The 14,207-nt window shown below is 38.3% G+C and overlaps 1 long non-coding RNA gene across 1 annotated transcript in view; it reads left to right on the forward strand.

Annotated features, from left to right (window-relative positions):
- LOC127988561 (uncharacterized) overlaps positions 1-14,207 on the forward strand; it is a 90,316-nt gene that overhangs the window by 60,164 nt on the left and 15,945 nt on the right. The window contains exon 4 of the long non-coding RNA XR_008161745.1: positions 13,034-14,206. This is a non-coding gene — a long non-coding RNA (uncharacterized LOC127988561). The remainder of the gene's footprint in view (positions 1-13,033; position 14,207) is intronic.

A 14,207-nucleotide genomic window follows, 5' to 3' on the forward strand; every position in this document is an offset into this window, starting at 1 on the left:
ATGCCATGCTTAGCTCCTACATTTGCCGTTGGAGTGCTTGGCCCCGTAATTGCTGCTTGCAGCTATATTTATTATTATTATTATTCTTCCGACTGGGGGTCTATGGCAGCCCATAGAACCGAATGCGGGAAAGTTGTAATGGTTTGACATTCTTATAGAGGACAGTGCCAACATTAAGTACACCAATTTTGGTGTGTCTAAGACATTCCCTCTAGCGCCACCAACTGTCCAAAATTTCACTTTAATTTTGTTAATAACTTTTTGACCGTAAGGCCAATCATCAAAATTCTTTTTTCATCTGATTTCTGAGCTCATGCCGATTCGATTGCACCATAGCAAATCATTTTCCGTCATAGAAATGTGGCCGCCATTTTGAATTTTTTTAAAAACCTACTTTTTCGAACTCGTCCTAGACGGTTTGTCCGATTCACACGAAAATTGAACCAGATCATCTTCAGTCAGTGCTGACCAAAAGTTATGCAAATCAAATTGATTCGTCAAACCGTTTTCGATAAACGCTCAAACAAATTTTAAGTAACGCTTGCAAAAACAGTCGTAAGGCTGTATCTATGCAACGATTTATTCTATTCTGACCAAACTTGGTACATGTCATAACAAGCATGACCTGAGGCTACATGCTGTGTTTCGGCGCAGCGCCACCTACTGGTCCAGAGATATGAAAAATTGCTATTTTTGCTTATAACTTTTGAACAGTTTGTCCAAAAATCATAACATTTGTCTTGTTAGATTCAGGGCTACATGCCAAGTCGACTGATATCCAATTTTACCATTTTGGCCATTTAGACTGTCGGCCATTTTGAATTTTGTGCTAAAATGCTGTATTTTAAGAACACATCAACGGATTGTTACGAAACTTGGTATGGGTCATCAGCACAATGTCCTGAAGGAGCGTGAGAAGTTTCGAAACAGCGCCACCTAGTGGTGATCTTCTTTTTTTAAATGCTTATAACTTTGGGTGTGGTCGACTTATTTTCACCAGACTCATTAAATTGGACTCCTGAAACCTTACCGAGTCCTACGATACCAAACATGCTAGGTTTCGCCTTACGGTTTGTGTAGCGTTGTGATTTAGCGCTTAAAAAACATTTGGCTATATCTTCGAAACCGCTTGTCTGATCGAGACGAAACCACCATCAGAAGTTCGGAAACATAGGTCGATAGCTATACGCCAATGCCCAAATGCCAAAATATTGATAGTAAGGGGTAGTAATATTCAATCAAAGTCAAGAGTCAGTCATTTTTTTACATGCTTTTTCATGTAAATGTCTATAACTCTGAAGTGAATTGAGATATTTTCACCAAAATTGACACACATATGTATGGGCTCACTCTGAGGACACATAAAACAAATGGTTGGACTGAGCCTCTTGGTGGCGCTATAATAGAACAAAACATGAAATTCCCATTGACTTCAATACAGTTTTGTGAAATAAAATGCTATACTAAACAAATGCATTTGTGTAATATTACGAAACTCAGAATGTGCCAACAACAACATCCCCTGAAGGTACTCAAAATATTTTGAAACACCTAGTGGTCAAGTTATAACTCAATTTACATAAAGGCTAATAACTTTTGAAAAGATCTGGCTATTGACATGACGCTGATCTTAATAGATTCCTTGGGTCAGGCCGAGAACATAGATACCAAGTTTTCCTTATTTGGCTGAACTTCCTGTCCGCCATTTTGATTAATGTTGAAAACCTACTTTTTCGAACTCCTCCTAGACCGTTAGTCCGATTTTCACCAAATTTGACATGGATCATCTTCAGACCATTCTGGCAAAATGTTATGGATTTCGTGTCAATATACGAAACGGTTCTCATTTAGCGCATCAACGAATCAGCTGGAAGGGTTCCAAAATGCATTTGAGGCTGTATCTCTGCAAAGCTTTGACATATTTGCAAAAAACTTTGTATGTGTCATCGTCACCTCACACTGACCATTTCAAACTAATTTGGTAACAGCGCCACCTATTGGTTACACGTGATAAGCCAATAAATCCTATTACTAGTTGTTGTGTTTATTGTTTTCAAGCCATTTTGCCTAAAATAATCTTAAAACTGTCTTAATTACTCATTCCTGCCGTTCGTCTGAAGCTTGCTTCTGTAGTGCTTGGCCCCGTTATTGCTGCTTGCAGCTATATTTATTCTTCTTCTTCTTCCGCCGCAAGTCTATGGCAGCCCATAGAACCGTTTGCGGGAAAGTTGTATAATTTGGCACACTGATAGAGGACAGTCCCAACATTAACTATAGCAAATTTGAAGCCTCTAACTCCTACTCTCTAGCGCCACCACTTGTCCAAACTTTCAATGTTTGTATGCTAATAACTTTTGAACCGTAAGCCAGAAAATGGAAATTCTTTTTTCCTCTGAATCCTTGGCTCAGGCCAAGTCGAATGAACCCTAAAATTCAAAAATCGCAAGGTTTAGTTTTTTCGCTATTTTCAATTATTCGAAAAACCTACTTTTTCGAACTCGTCCTAGACGGTTAGTCCGATTGCCACGAAAATGTTCTCAGATCATCTTCAGACCAGGCCGGCAAAAAGTTATGGAATTCAAGTTGATTCGTCCAAACGTTTTCGAATGACACGTAAACAAATTTGACGAAAAGCACGCAAAAATACACGTGAGGCTATATCTCGGCAACGGTTTGTCATATTGAGACCAAACTTGGTGTGTGTTATAATAACCCTGACCTGAGACTACCTGCAGTGTTTCGACACAGCGCCACCTAGTGGTCAGGAGATATGAAAAATGCATATTTTGGCTTATAACTTCTGAATGGTTTGGCCAAAAATCACACAACTTGTCTCTTTAGATTCAGTGAGTCATGTCGAGTCGAATGATATCCAATTTTCCTGTGTCGGCCATTTTAGGCGTCGGCCATTTTGAATTATGTTTTAAAATGCTGTATTTTTTGAACGCAGCATCGTATCGATTCGCAAATAATTACAAAAATCTTCGGCTCCATGCCCTGAAGGTACTCAAAAACTTTGGTGGCAGCGCCACCTTGTGGCCAATAGTTATAATGAAATATCACATAAATGCTAATAACTTTTGAATAAATTAGACTATTAAAATTAAAATGGTCTCGCATTATTCTGTGGGTCATGCCGAGAGCATTGATACCAATAATGTGAAAATTGGCTTTACTTCCTGTCCGCCATTTTGCTTAATGTTGAAAACCTACTTTTTCGAACTCCTCCTAGACCGTTAGTCCGATTTTCACCAAATTTGACGTGAATCATCGTCAGACCATGCTGGCAAAAAGTTATGGATTTTGTGTCGATATACGAAACGGTTGTCATTTAACGCATCAACGAATTTGCTGGAAAGGTGCCAAAATGCATTTGAGGCTGTATCTCTGCAACGCTTTGACATATTTGCACCAAACTTTGTATGTGTCATCGCCACCTCAGTCTGACAATGCCACATTAAATTGGTAACAGCGCCACCTATTGGTCAAGAGTAATAAACCATTCATTAACAATGAATATTTACACTTTTAAAAATGCTAATAACTTTTTAGTCCATTAGCCTATTGCAACGTAACTGGGCTCAAAATATTCCCTGGCTTATGCCGATAACATAGATACCAAATATGCCAGTGTTTACTGAAGTTCCGGTCCACCATTTTGATTTATGTGGAAAACCTACTTTTTCGAACTCCTCATGAACCGTATGTCCAATTTTCACCAAATTCGAATCAGATGATCTTCAGACTATGTTGACACAAAGTTATGGATTTTGTGTCGATAGACAAAACCGTTTTCGCATACCAAAGCGACGAAGTTGAAACACAATGACAAAATGACACTTGAGGCTGCATCTCTGGAATGCTGTGGCATATTAACACCAAACTTTGTGTGTGTCATTGAAAAGTCAAACAGAGTACACCAAATTGATTTCATAACAGTGCCACCTATTGGTCAAACTTTATAAGCCAAGTAATCATGCTACTAGAGGTGGTATTATGATTTTTTTTTTGCCATTTCAATTACAATAATTCCAAAATTACTGTTATTGCTCATTAATGTATTTGGTGTGATGCTTCATGCCATGCTTAGCTCCCACATTTGCCGTTGGAGTGCTTGGCCCCGTAATTGCTGCTTGCAGCTATATTTAGGGGCCAAGCACCGAAGGTGCGAAGGCACCTATTGTGTTTGTTGGCGTTATTATTCTTCCTCTTCTTCTTCCACCCCAAGTCTATGGTAGCCCATAGAACCGATTGCGGGAAAGTTGTATAATTTGGCACACTAATAGAGGACTGTCTGAACATTAACCGTAGCAAATTTGAAGTCTCTAACTCAAACTCTCTAGCGCCACCAATTGTCTAAACTTTCAAAAACTTGATGCTAATAACTCTTGAACCGTAAGCCACAAAATGAAAATTCTTTTTTCCTGTGATTCCTTGGCTCATGCCGAGTCGAATGGACACCGAAATTCAAAAATCGCAAGGCTTAGTTTTTTCGCTATCGTCAATTGTTCGTAAAACCTACTTTTTCGAACTCGTCCTAGGCCGTTGCACCGATTGTCACGAAAATTGAATCAGATAATCTTCAGACCATGCTGGCAAAAAGTTATGGAATTCAAGTTGATTTCTCAAACCGTTTCCGAATAGCTCATGAACGAATTCTTCGAAAAGCACGCAAACGTGAACGTGAGGCTATATCTCCGCAACGGTTTGGCCTATTGAGACCAATCTTGGTGGGTCTTATAACAACCATTCCCTGGGACTACCTGCAGTGTTTCGGCGCTGTGCCCCCTAGTGGTCAGGAGATATGAAAAATGCATGTTTTTGCTCATAACTTCTGAACGGTTTTGCCAAAAATCACAAAAGTGGTGTCTTTAGATTCAGTGCATCATTCCGAGTCGAATGATACCGAATTTTCCCAATTCGGCCATTTTGGGCGTCGGCCATTTTGGATTTAGTTGTAAATTGCTGTATCTTAAGAATGAAGTTCCGTATCGTTTCGCAAATAATTACAAAAATGTCCGGCTCCATGCCCTGAATGTACACAAAAAAATTGGGGGCAGCGCCACCTTGTGGTCAATAGTTATAACGATTTTGTCGAAAAATGCTAATAACTTTTGCATACATTAGCCTATTGTAACAAAGCTGATGTTGATAGATTCCTTGGGTCATGCCGAGAACACCGATACCCCATTTGTCAATTTTGGCAAAATTTCCTGTCCGCCATTTTGATTCATGTTGAAAACCTACTTTTTCGAACTCCTCCTAGACCGTTGCTCAGATTTTCACCAAATTTGATTTGGATCATCTTCAGACCATGCTGGCAAAAAGTTATGGAATTTGTGTCGATACACGTAACCGTTTTCAATTAGCGTACCAACGAATTTGCTGGAAAGATGCCAAACTGCATCTGAGGCTGTATCTCTGCAAAGGTTGGAGATATTTACACAAAACTTAATATGTGACATTGTCACATCACATTGACCACGCCACATCATTTTGGTCACAGCGCCACCTATTGGTCATGAGTAATAAACCAATCAATAACCGCTAATTATTACATTTCCAATAATGCTAATAACTTTTGATTGCATTAGCCTATTATCATGAATAGGCTAATGCATGTCTCAAAATGTTCCTTGGGACATGCCGACAACATACATACCAATTATGTCATATTAAGCAAAACTTCCTGTCCGCCATTTTGATTCATGTTGAAAACCTTTTTTTTTAAACTCATCCTCAACCGTTTGTCTGATTTTCACCAAAATTGAATCAGATCATCTTCAGACCGTGCTGACAAAAAGTTATGGATTTCGTGTCAATAGACGAAACCGTTTTTGTACAGCGCTGCTTCAGATGTCAGGCATCTTCACAAAATGAGTCTGAGGCTCTATCTCTGCATATACACACACACACACACACACACAGAGAGAGAAGTACATGCCCACACATTTTGTTGTATGTAGATATTTGAAATAAATTATAGGTGACACACAACTCACAGAAAGACTTCTTTTCTTACATTTCTATGTCAGGTTTCATTGCATTCATATTCTGACATAATAGTAAACATTTGATATACATGTATGAATAAATTGTTGAACTTTCACTCAATGTGATCTTAAATGCTTGAACAGTAATATTAAATAATAGTAATATATATTTTTCTAGATGAATCAATCATCGAGACAATGAACTGTAATGTTTTAGTCTTTAGTGAGCCCATTAGTGGTCTTCCAGTGACATCTAGTGGTCGTAAATGCAATTTATCATACAACACTGTCTCTTTAACCTTTATAACTGTTATATGTTGTCTTAATTTCATTCCAAAGAAGCATACGCAATTTATGTATAATTTCACAGTCTAGATAATAGTACTGCACTGATTTTAAATAACCTAGATATGGCTGACAGTAAAAGAATAGAACAGAATTACAGACACACACAAACATGAAATGTTTAAACTACTATATTAATACTCAATAAGCATGCTTAAACCCACACACAGATGCACACATTTTGTTATATATATAGATAATTAAAATAAATGATGGGTGATAAAACCTATTGCAAGTCTTCTGTTTTTATGGGCTTCTATGTCATTTTTCAGGTTTCATTGAAATCATAATCTGGCATAATTATAAACATTAGATATATCTGTATGAATAAATTGGTAAAGTTTGACTCAATGTGATCTGAAATGCTTGAACAGTAATATTAAATAATAGTAATATACATTTTTTCTAGATGAATCCCTCAACAAGCCCATAAACTGTAATGTTTTAGTCTTTAGTGAGCTCATTAGTGGTCTTCCGGTGACATCTAGTGGTTATAATTGCATTTTTTTATTCAACACTGGGTTTTGAAGCTTTATAAATATTACAGTGTTCTTTTTTACCTAATCTCTGTTAAATTTTGCATGATTGTTTAGAAAAAATACATATCTAATGCATGTGTGATTATATTACCCCTTTTTTTGCAGTTTAATGCCATTCACAACAGAAATCTTTTGTTTTTTAGGCCATTTTAACTGTTATAGCACGAGCTATTTTCTGATCTTAATGAAACTTTGCATGCTTGGTGGGTCATCTTTCACATGTTATAACCAAGTTTCATAAAGTTTTGAGTTTTTGTTTCAGTTTTATAGGCTTTAGGTTACATGTGGCCACGGCCCTTTCCTAAATGACCTCTTATAGCTAACCAAAGGACAAAATGCAACATATTTTTGAAAATTATTGATCTAGAGAGTCCAGAGAATATTATTGCAGTGGTTTGATCAAGACTGAACAAAAAACCAGGTGACCCAAAACATTCAAATTCGTGGACCAATTTTACGAAAAAGGCTATAACTCGGGAACAAAATGAGATATCTTCACCAAACTCAGAACTCATATGCATGAACAAAAACTTTAGTCAAATTATTATTTTTTCCATATCTGCCACTTGGTGGCGCTACAGGATGAAAAAAAATCAAATGGCTATAACTAAGCAACCGTTGATCCAATCAACTTGAAAATTGATATGGCCCAATGTGGCACAAGTGCTCTATGAGGAATTTCACTTATCTTAAAAAACATGGCCGCCATTGGCCAAACAACTTTAAGCACCTATTTGACAAGGTTAATGGAAGTCGATCGGAACGAAACTCGGTGGGCATGTTCGACTCATTGCCCTAAAGGTCTGTAAGTATTTTGAAAGAAATTGCCCACAACATTGTCACCTCCCACAGAACACAACAAAGCGATTTGATTACAGCGCCACCTATTTTCCAAAAATGATAATGCATCATTTTACTGGAGTTTTACTGGCTGTTTCAATTACACTCTTCCAATAATTGCTTTTCTTACTCGTTGCATTTGGTCTGATGCTCCATGCCATGCTTAGCTTCTCGCTGTGGAACTTTTATTAACGATTTTCAGCCATTTCAATTACAATCATGCAATTATTAATTTCATTATTCATTGTTGCATTTGGTCTGATGTACATATACTTAGCTCCTGATGTTGCCGCTGGAATGCTTGGCCCCGTGATTGCTGCTTGCAGCTATATTTCTTCTTCTTCTTCTTCTTCTTCCGCCGCAAGTCTATGGCAGCCCATAGAACCGATTGCGGGAAAGTTGTATAATTTGGCACACTGATAGAGGACAGTCCCAACATTAACTATAGCAAATTTGAAGTCTCTATCTCCTACTCTCTAGCGCCACCACTTGTCCAAACTTTCAATGTTTGTATGCTAATAACTTTTGAACCGTAAGCCAGAAAATGGAAATTCTTTTTTCCTCTGAATCCTTGGCTCATGCCAAGTCGAATGAATCCCAAAATTCAAAAATCGCAAGGTTTAGTTTTTTCGCTATTTTCAATTATTCGAAAAACCTACTTTTTCGAACTCGTCCTAGACGGTTAGTCCGATTGCCACGAAAATTGGCTCAGATGATCTTCAGACCATGCTGGCAAAAAGTTATGGAATTCAAGTTGATTCGTCCAACTGTTGTCGAATGACACGTAAACAAATTTGACGAAAAGCACGCAAACATGCACGTGAGGCTATATCCCGGCAACGGTTTGTCATATTGAGACCAAACTTGGCGTGTGTTATAACAAGCATGAACGGAGACTACCTGCAGTGTTTCGACACAGCGCCACCTAGTGGTCAGGAGATATGAAAAATGCATATTTTGGCTTATAACTACTGAATGGTTTGGCCAAAAATCACACAACTGGTCTCTTTAGATTCAGTGAGTCATGTCGAGTCAAATGATATCCAATTTTCCTGTGTCGGCCATTTTAGGCGTCGGCCATTTTGAATTATGATTTAAAATGCTGTATTTTTTGAACGCAGCATCGTATCGTTTCGCAAATAATTACAAAAATATTCGGCTCCATGCCCTGAAGGTACTCAAAAAGTTTGGTGGCAGCGCCACCTTGTGGCCAATAGTTATAATGAAATATCACATAAATGCTAATAACTTTTGAATAAATTAGTCTATTAAAATTAAAATGGTCTCGCTATATTCTGTGGGTCATGCCGAGAGTATTGATACCAATAATGTGAAAATTGGCCTTACTTCCTGTCCGCCATTTTGCTTAATGTTGAAAACCTACTTTTTCGAACTCCTCCTAGACCGTTAGCCCAATTTTCACCAAATTTGACATGCATCATCTTCAGACCATGCTGGCAAAAAGTTATGGATTTTGTGTCGATATACGTAACGGTTCTCATTTAGCGCATCAACGAATTTGCTGGAAGGGTGCCAAAATGCATTTGAGGCTGTATCTCTGCAACACTTTGACATATTTGCACCAAACTTTGTATGTGTCATCGCCACCTCACACTGACCATGCCACATAAATTTGGTAACAGCGCCACCTATTGGTCAAGAGTAATAAACCATTCATTAACCATGAGTAATTACACTTTTTAAAATGCTAATAACTTTTTAATGCATTAGCCTATTTGAAGGAAACTGGGCTCAAAATATTCCCTGGCTTATGCCGATAACATAGATACCAAATATACCACGGTAAGCTGAACTTCCGGTCCGCCATTTTGATTTATGTTGAAAACATACTTTTTCGAACTCCTGATCAACCGTATGTCCGATTTTCACCAAATTCGAATCAAATGATCTTCAGGCTATAATGATTCAAAGTTATGGATTTTGAGTCGATAGACAAAACCGTTTTCGCATACCACATCGACGAATTTGAGGCACAATGAGAAAATGACACTTGAGGCTGTATCCCTGGAATGCTTTGGCATATTGACACCAAACTTTGTGTGTGTCATTGAAAAGACACACAGAGTACACCAAATTGATTTCATAACAGTGTCACCTATTGGTCAAGCTTGATAAACCAAGTAATCATGCTACTAGAGGTGGTATTGGTGTGTTTTTTTTTTTGCCATTTCAAATACAGTAATTCCAAAATTGCTGTTATTGCTCATTAATGTATTTGGTGTGATGCTTTATGCGATGCTTAGCTACTACATTTGCCGTTGGAGTGCTTGGCCCCGTAATTGCTGCTTGCAGCTATATTTAGGGGCCAAGCACCGAAGGTGCGAGGCACCTATTGTTTTTGTTCCGGTTCTTATTATTATTATTATTATTAGGGGCCAAGCACCGAAGGTGCGTAGGCACCTATTGTAATCGTTGGCGTTATTATTATTCTGCTTCTTCTTCTTCTTCTTCTTCTTCCGCCGCAAGTCTATGGCAGCCCATAGAACCGATTGCGGGAAAGTTGTATAATTTGGCACACTGATAGAGGACAGTCCCAACATTAACCACAGCAAATTTGAAGTCTCTATCTCCTACTCTCTAGCGCCACCACTTGTCCAAACTTTCAATGTTTGTATGCTAATAACTTTTGAACCGTAAGCCAGAAAATGGAAATTCTTTTTTCTCCTGAATCCTTGGCTCATGCCAAGTCGAATGAATCCCGAAATTCAAAAATCGCAAGGTTTAGTTTTTTCGCTATTTTCAATTATTCGAAAAACGTACTTTTTCGAACTCGTCCTAGACGGTCAGTCCAATTGCCACGAGAATTGTCTCAGATCATCTTCAGACCAGGCCGGCAAAAAGTTATGGAATTCAAGTTGATTCGCCCAACCGTTGTCGAATGACACGTAAACAAATTTGACGAAAAACACGCAAAAATGCACGTGAGGCTATATCTCGGCAACGGTTTGTCCTATTGAGACCAAACTTGGTGTGTGTTATAACAAGCATGACGTGAGACTACCTGCAGTGTTTCGACACATCGCCACCTAGTGGTCAGGAGATATTAAAAATGCATATTTTGGCTTATAACTTCTGAATGGTTTGGCCAAAAATCACACAACTGGTCTCTTTAGATTCAGTGAGTCATGTCGAGTCGAATGATATCCAATTTTCCTGTGTCGGCCATTTTAGGCGTCGGCCATTTTGAATTATGTTTTAAAATGCTGTATTTTTTGAATGCAGCATCGTATCGTTTCGCAAATAATTACAAAAATATTCGGCTCCATGCCCTGAAGGTACTCAAAAAGTTTGGTGGCAGCGCCACCTTGTGGCCAATAGTTATAATGAAATATCACATAAATGTTATTAACTTTTGAATAAATTAGACTATTAAAATTAAAATGGTCTCGCTATATTCTGTGGGTCATGCCAAGAGCATTGATATCAATTATGTGAAAATTGGCTATACTTCCTGTCCGCCATTTTGCTTAATGTTGAAAACCTACTTTTTCGAACTCCTCCTAGACCGTTCACCAAATTTGACGTGAATCATCTTCAGACCATGCTGGCAAAAAGTTATGGATTTCGTGTCGATATACGAAACGGTTCTCATTTAGCGCATCAAAGAATTTCCTGGAAGGGTGCCAAAATGCATTTGAGGCTGTATCTCTGCAACACTTTGACATATTTGCACCAAACTTTGTATGTGTCATCGCCACCTCACACTGACCATGCCACATAAATTTGGTAACAGCGCCACCTATTGGTCAAAAGTAATAAACCATTCATTAACCATGAATAATTGCACTTATAAAAATGCTAATAACTTTTAAATGCATTAGCCTATTGCAATGAAACTGGGCTCAAAATATTCCCTGGCTTATGCCGATAACATAGATACCAAATATGCCATAGTAAGCTGAACTTCCGGTCCGCCATTTTGATTTATGTTGAAAACATACTTTTTCGAACTCCTCATCAACCGTATGTCCGATTTTCACCAAATTCGAATCAAATGATCTTCAGACTATGGTGACTCAAAGTTATGGATTTTGAGTCGATAGATAAAACCGTTTTCGAATACCAAAGTGACGAATTTGAGGCACAATGAGAAAATGACACTTAAGGCTGTATCCCTGGAATGCTTTGGCATATTGACACCAAACTTTGTGTGTGTCATTGAAAAGTCACACAGAGTACACCAAATTGATTTTATAACAGTGCCACCTATTGGTCAAGCTTGATAAGCCAAGTAATCATGCTTCTAGAGGTGGTATTATGATTTTTTTTTAGCCATTTCAATTACAATAATTCCAAAATTGCTGTTATTGCTCATCAATGTATTTGGTGTGATGCTTCATGCGATGCTTATCTTTTACATTTGCCGTTGGAGTGCTTGGCCCCGTAATTGCTGCTTGCAGCTATATGTAGGGGCCAAGCACCGAAGGTGCGTAGGCACCTATTGTAATCGTTGGCGTTATTATTATTCTTCTTCTTCCGCCGCAAGTCTATGGCAGCCCATAGAATCGATTGCGGGAAAGTTGTATAATTTGGCACACTGATAGAGGACAGTCCCAACATTAACTATAGCAAATTTGAAGTCTCTATCTCCTACTCTCTAGCGCCACCACTTGTCCAAACTTTCAATGTTTGTATGCTAATAACTTTTGAACCGTAAGCCAGAAAATGGAAATTCTTTTTTCCTCTGAATCCTTGGCTCATGCCAAGTCGAATGAACCCCAAAATTCAAAAATCGCAAGGTTTAGTTTTTTCGCTATTTTCAATTATTTGAAAAACCTACTTTTTCGAACTCGTCCTAGACGGTTAGTCCGATTGCCACGAAAATTGGCTCAGATCATCTTCAGACCATGCTGGCAAAAAGTTATGGAATTCAAGTTGATTCGTCCAACTGTTGTCGAATGACACGTAAACAAATTTGACGAAAAGCACGCAAACATGCACGTGAGGCTATTTCCCGGCAACGGTTTGTCATATTGAGACCAAACTTGGCGTGTGTTATAACAAGCATGAACTGAGACTACCTGCAGTGTTTCGACACAGCGCCACCTAGTGGTCAGGAGATATGAAAAATGCATATTTTGGCTTATAACTACTGAATGGTTTGGCCAAAAATCACACAACTGGTCTCTTTAGATTCAGTGAGTCATGTCGAGTCGAATGATATCCAATTTTCCTGTGTCGGCCATTTTAAGCGTCGGCCATTTTGAATTATGATTTAAAATGCTGTATATTTTGAACGCAGCATCGTATCGTTTCGCAAATAATTACAAAAATATTCGGCTCCATGCCCTGAAGGTACTCAAAAAGTTTGGTGGCAGCGCCACCTTGTGGCCAATAGTTATAATGAAATATCACATAAATGCTAATAACTTTTGAATAAATTAGTCTATTAAAATTAAAATGGTCTCGCTATATTCTGTGGGTCATGCCGAGAGTATTGATACCAATAATGTGAAAATTGGCCTTACTTCCTGTCCGCCATTTTGCTTAATGTTGAAAACCTACTTTTTCGAACTCCTCCTAGACCGTTAGCCCAATTTTCACCAAATTTGACGTGCATCATCTTCAGACCATGCTGGCAAAAAGTTATGGATTTTGTGTCGATATACGTAATGGTTCTCATTTAGCGCATCAACGAATTTGCTGGAAGGGTGCCAAAATGCATTTGAGGCTGTATCTCTGCAACACTTTGACATATTTGCACCAAACTTTGTATGTGTCATCGCCACCTCACACTGACCATGCCACATAAATTTGGTAACAGCGCCACCTATTGGTCAAGAGTAATAAACCATTCATTAACCATGAGTAATTACACTTTTTAAAATGCTAATAACTTTTTAATGCATTAGCCTATTTGAAGGAAACTGGGCTCAAAATATTCCCTGGCTTATGCCGATAACATAGATACCAAATATACCACGGTAAGCTGAACTTCCGGTCCGCCATTTTGATTTATGTTGAAAACATACTTTTTCGAACTCCTGATCAACCGTATGTCCGATTTTCACCAAATTCGAATCAAATGATCTTCAGGCTATACTGATTCAAAGTTATGGATTTTGAGTCGATAGACAAAACCGTTTTCGCATACCACATCGACGAATTTGAGGCACAATGAGAAAATGACACTTGAGGCTGTATCCCTGGAATGCTTTGGCATATTGACACCAAACTTTGTGTGTGTCATTGAAAAGACACACAGAGTACACCAAATTGATTTTATAACAGTGTCACCTATTGGTCAAGCTTGATAAACCAAGTAATCATGCTACTAGAGGTGGTATTGGTGTTTTTTTTTTTTTTTTTTTTTGCCATTTCAAATACAATAATTCCAAAATTGCTGTTATTGCTCATTAATGTATTTGGTGTGATGCTTTATGCGATGCTTAGCTACTACATTTGCCGTTGGAGTGCTTGGCCCCGTAATTGCTGCTTGCAGCTATATTTAGGGGCCAAGCACCGAAGG

The sequence above is a fragment of the Carassius gibelio genome, chromosome A5 (genome assembly GCF_023724105.1).
Source record: "Carassius gibelio isolate Cgi1373 ecotype wild population from Czech Republic chromosome A5, carGib1.2-hapl.c, whole genome shotgun sequence".
Lineage (NCBI taxonomy): Eukaryota > Metazoa > Chordata > Actinopteri > Cypriniformes > Cyprinidae > Carassius > Carassius gibelio.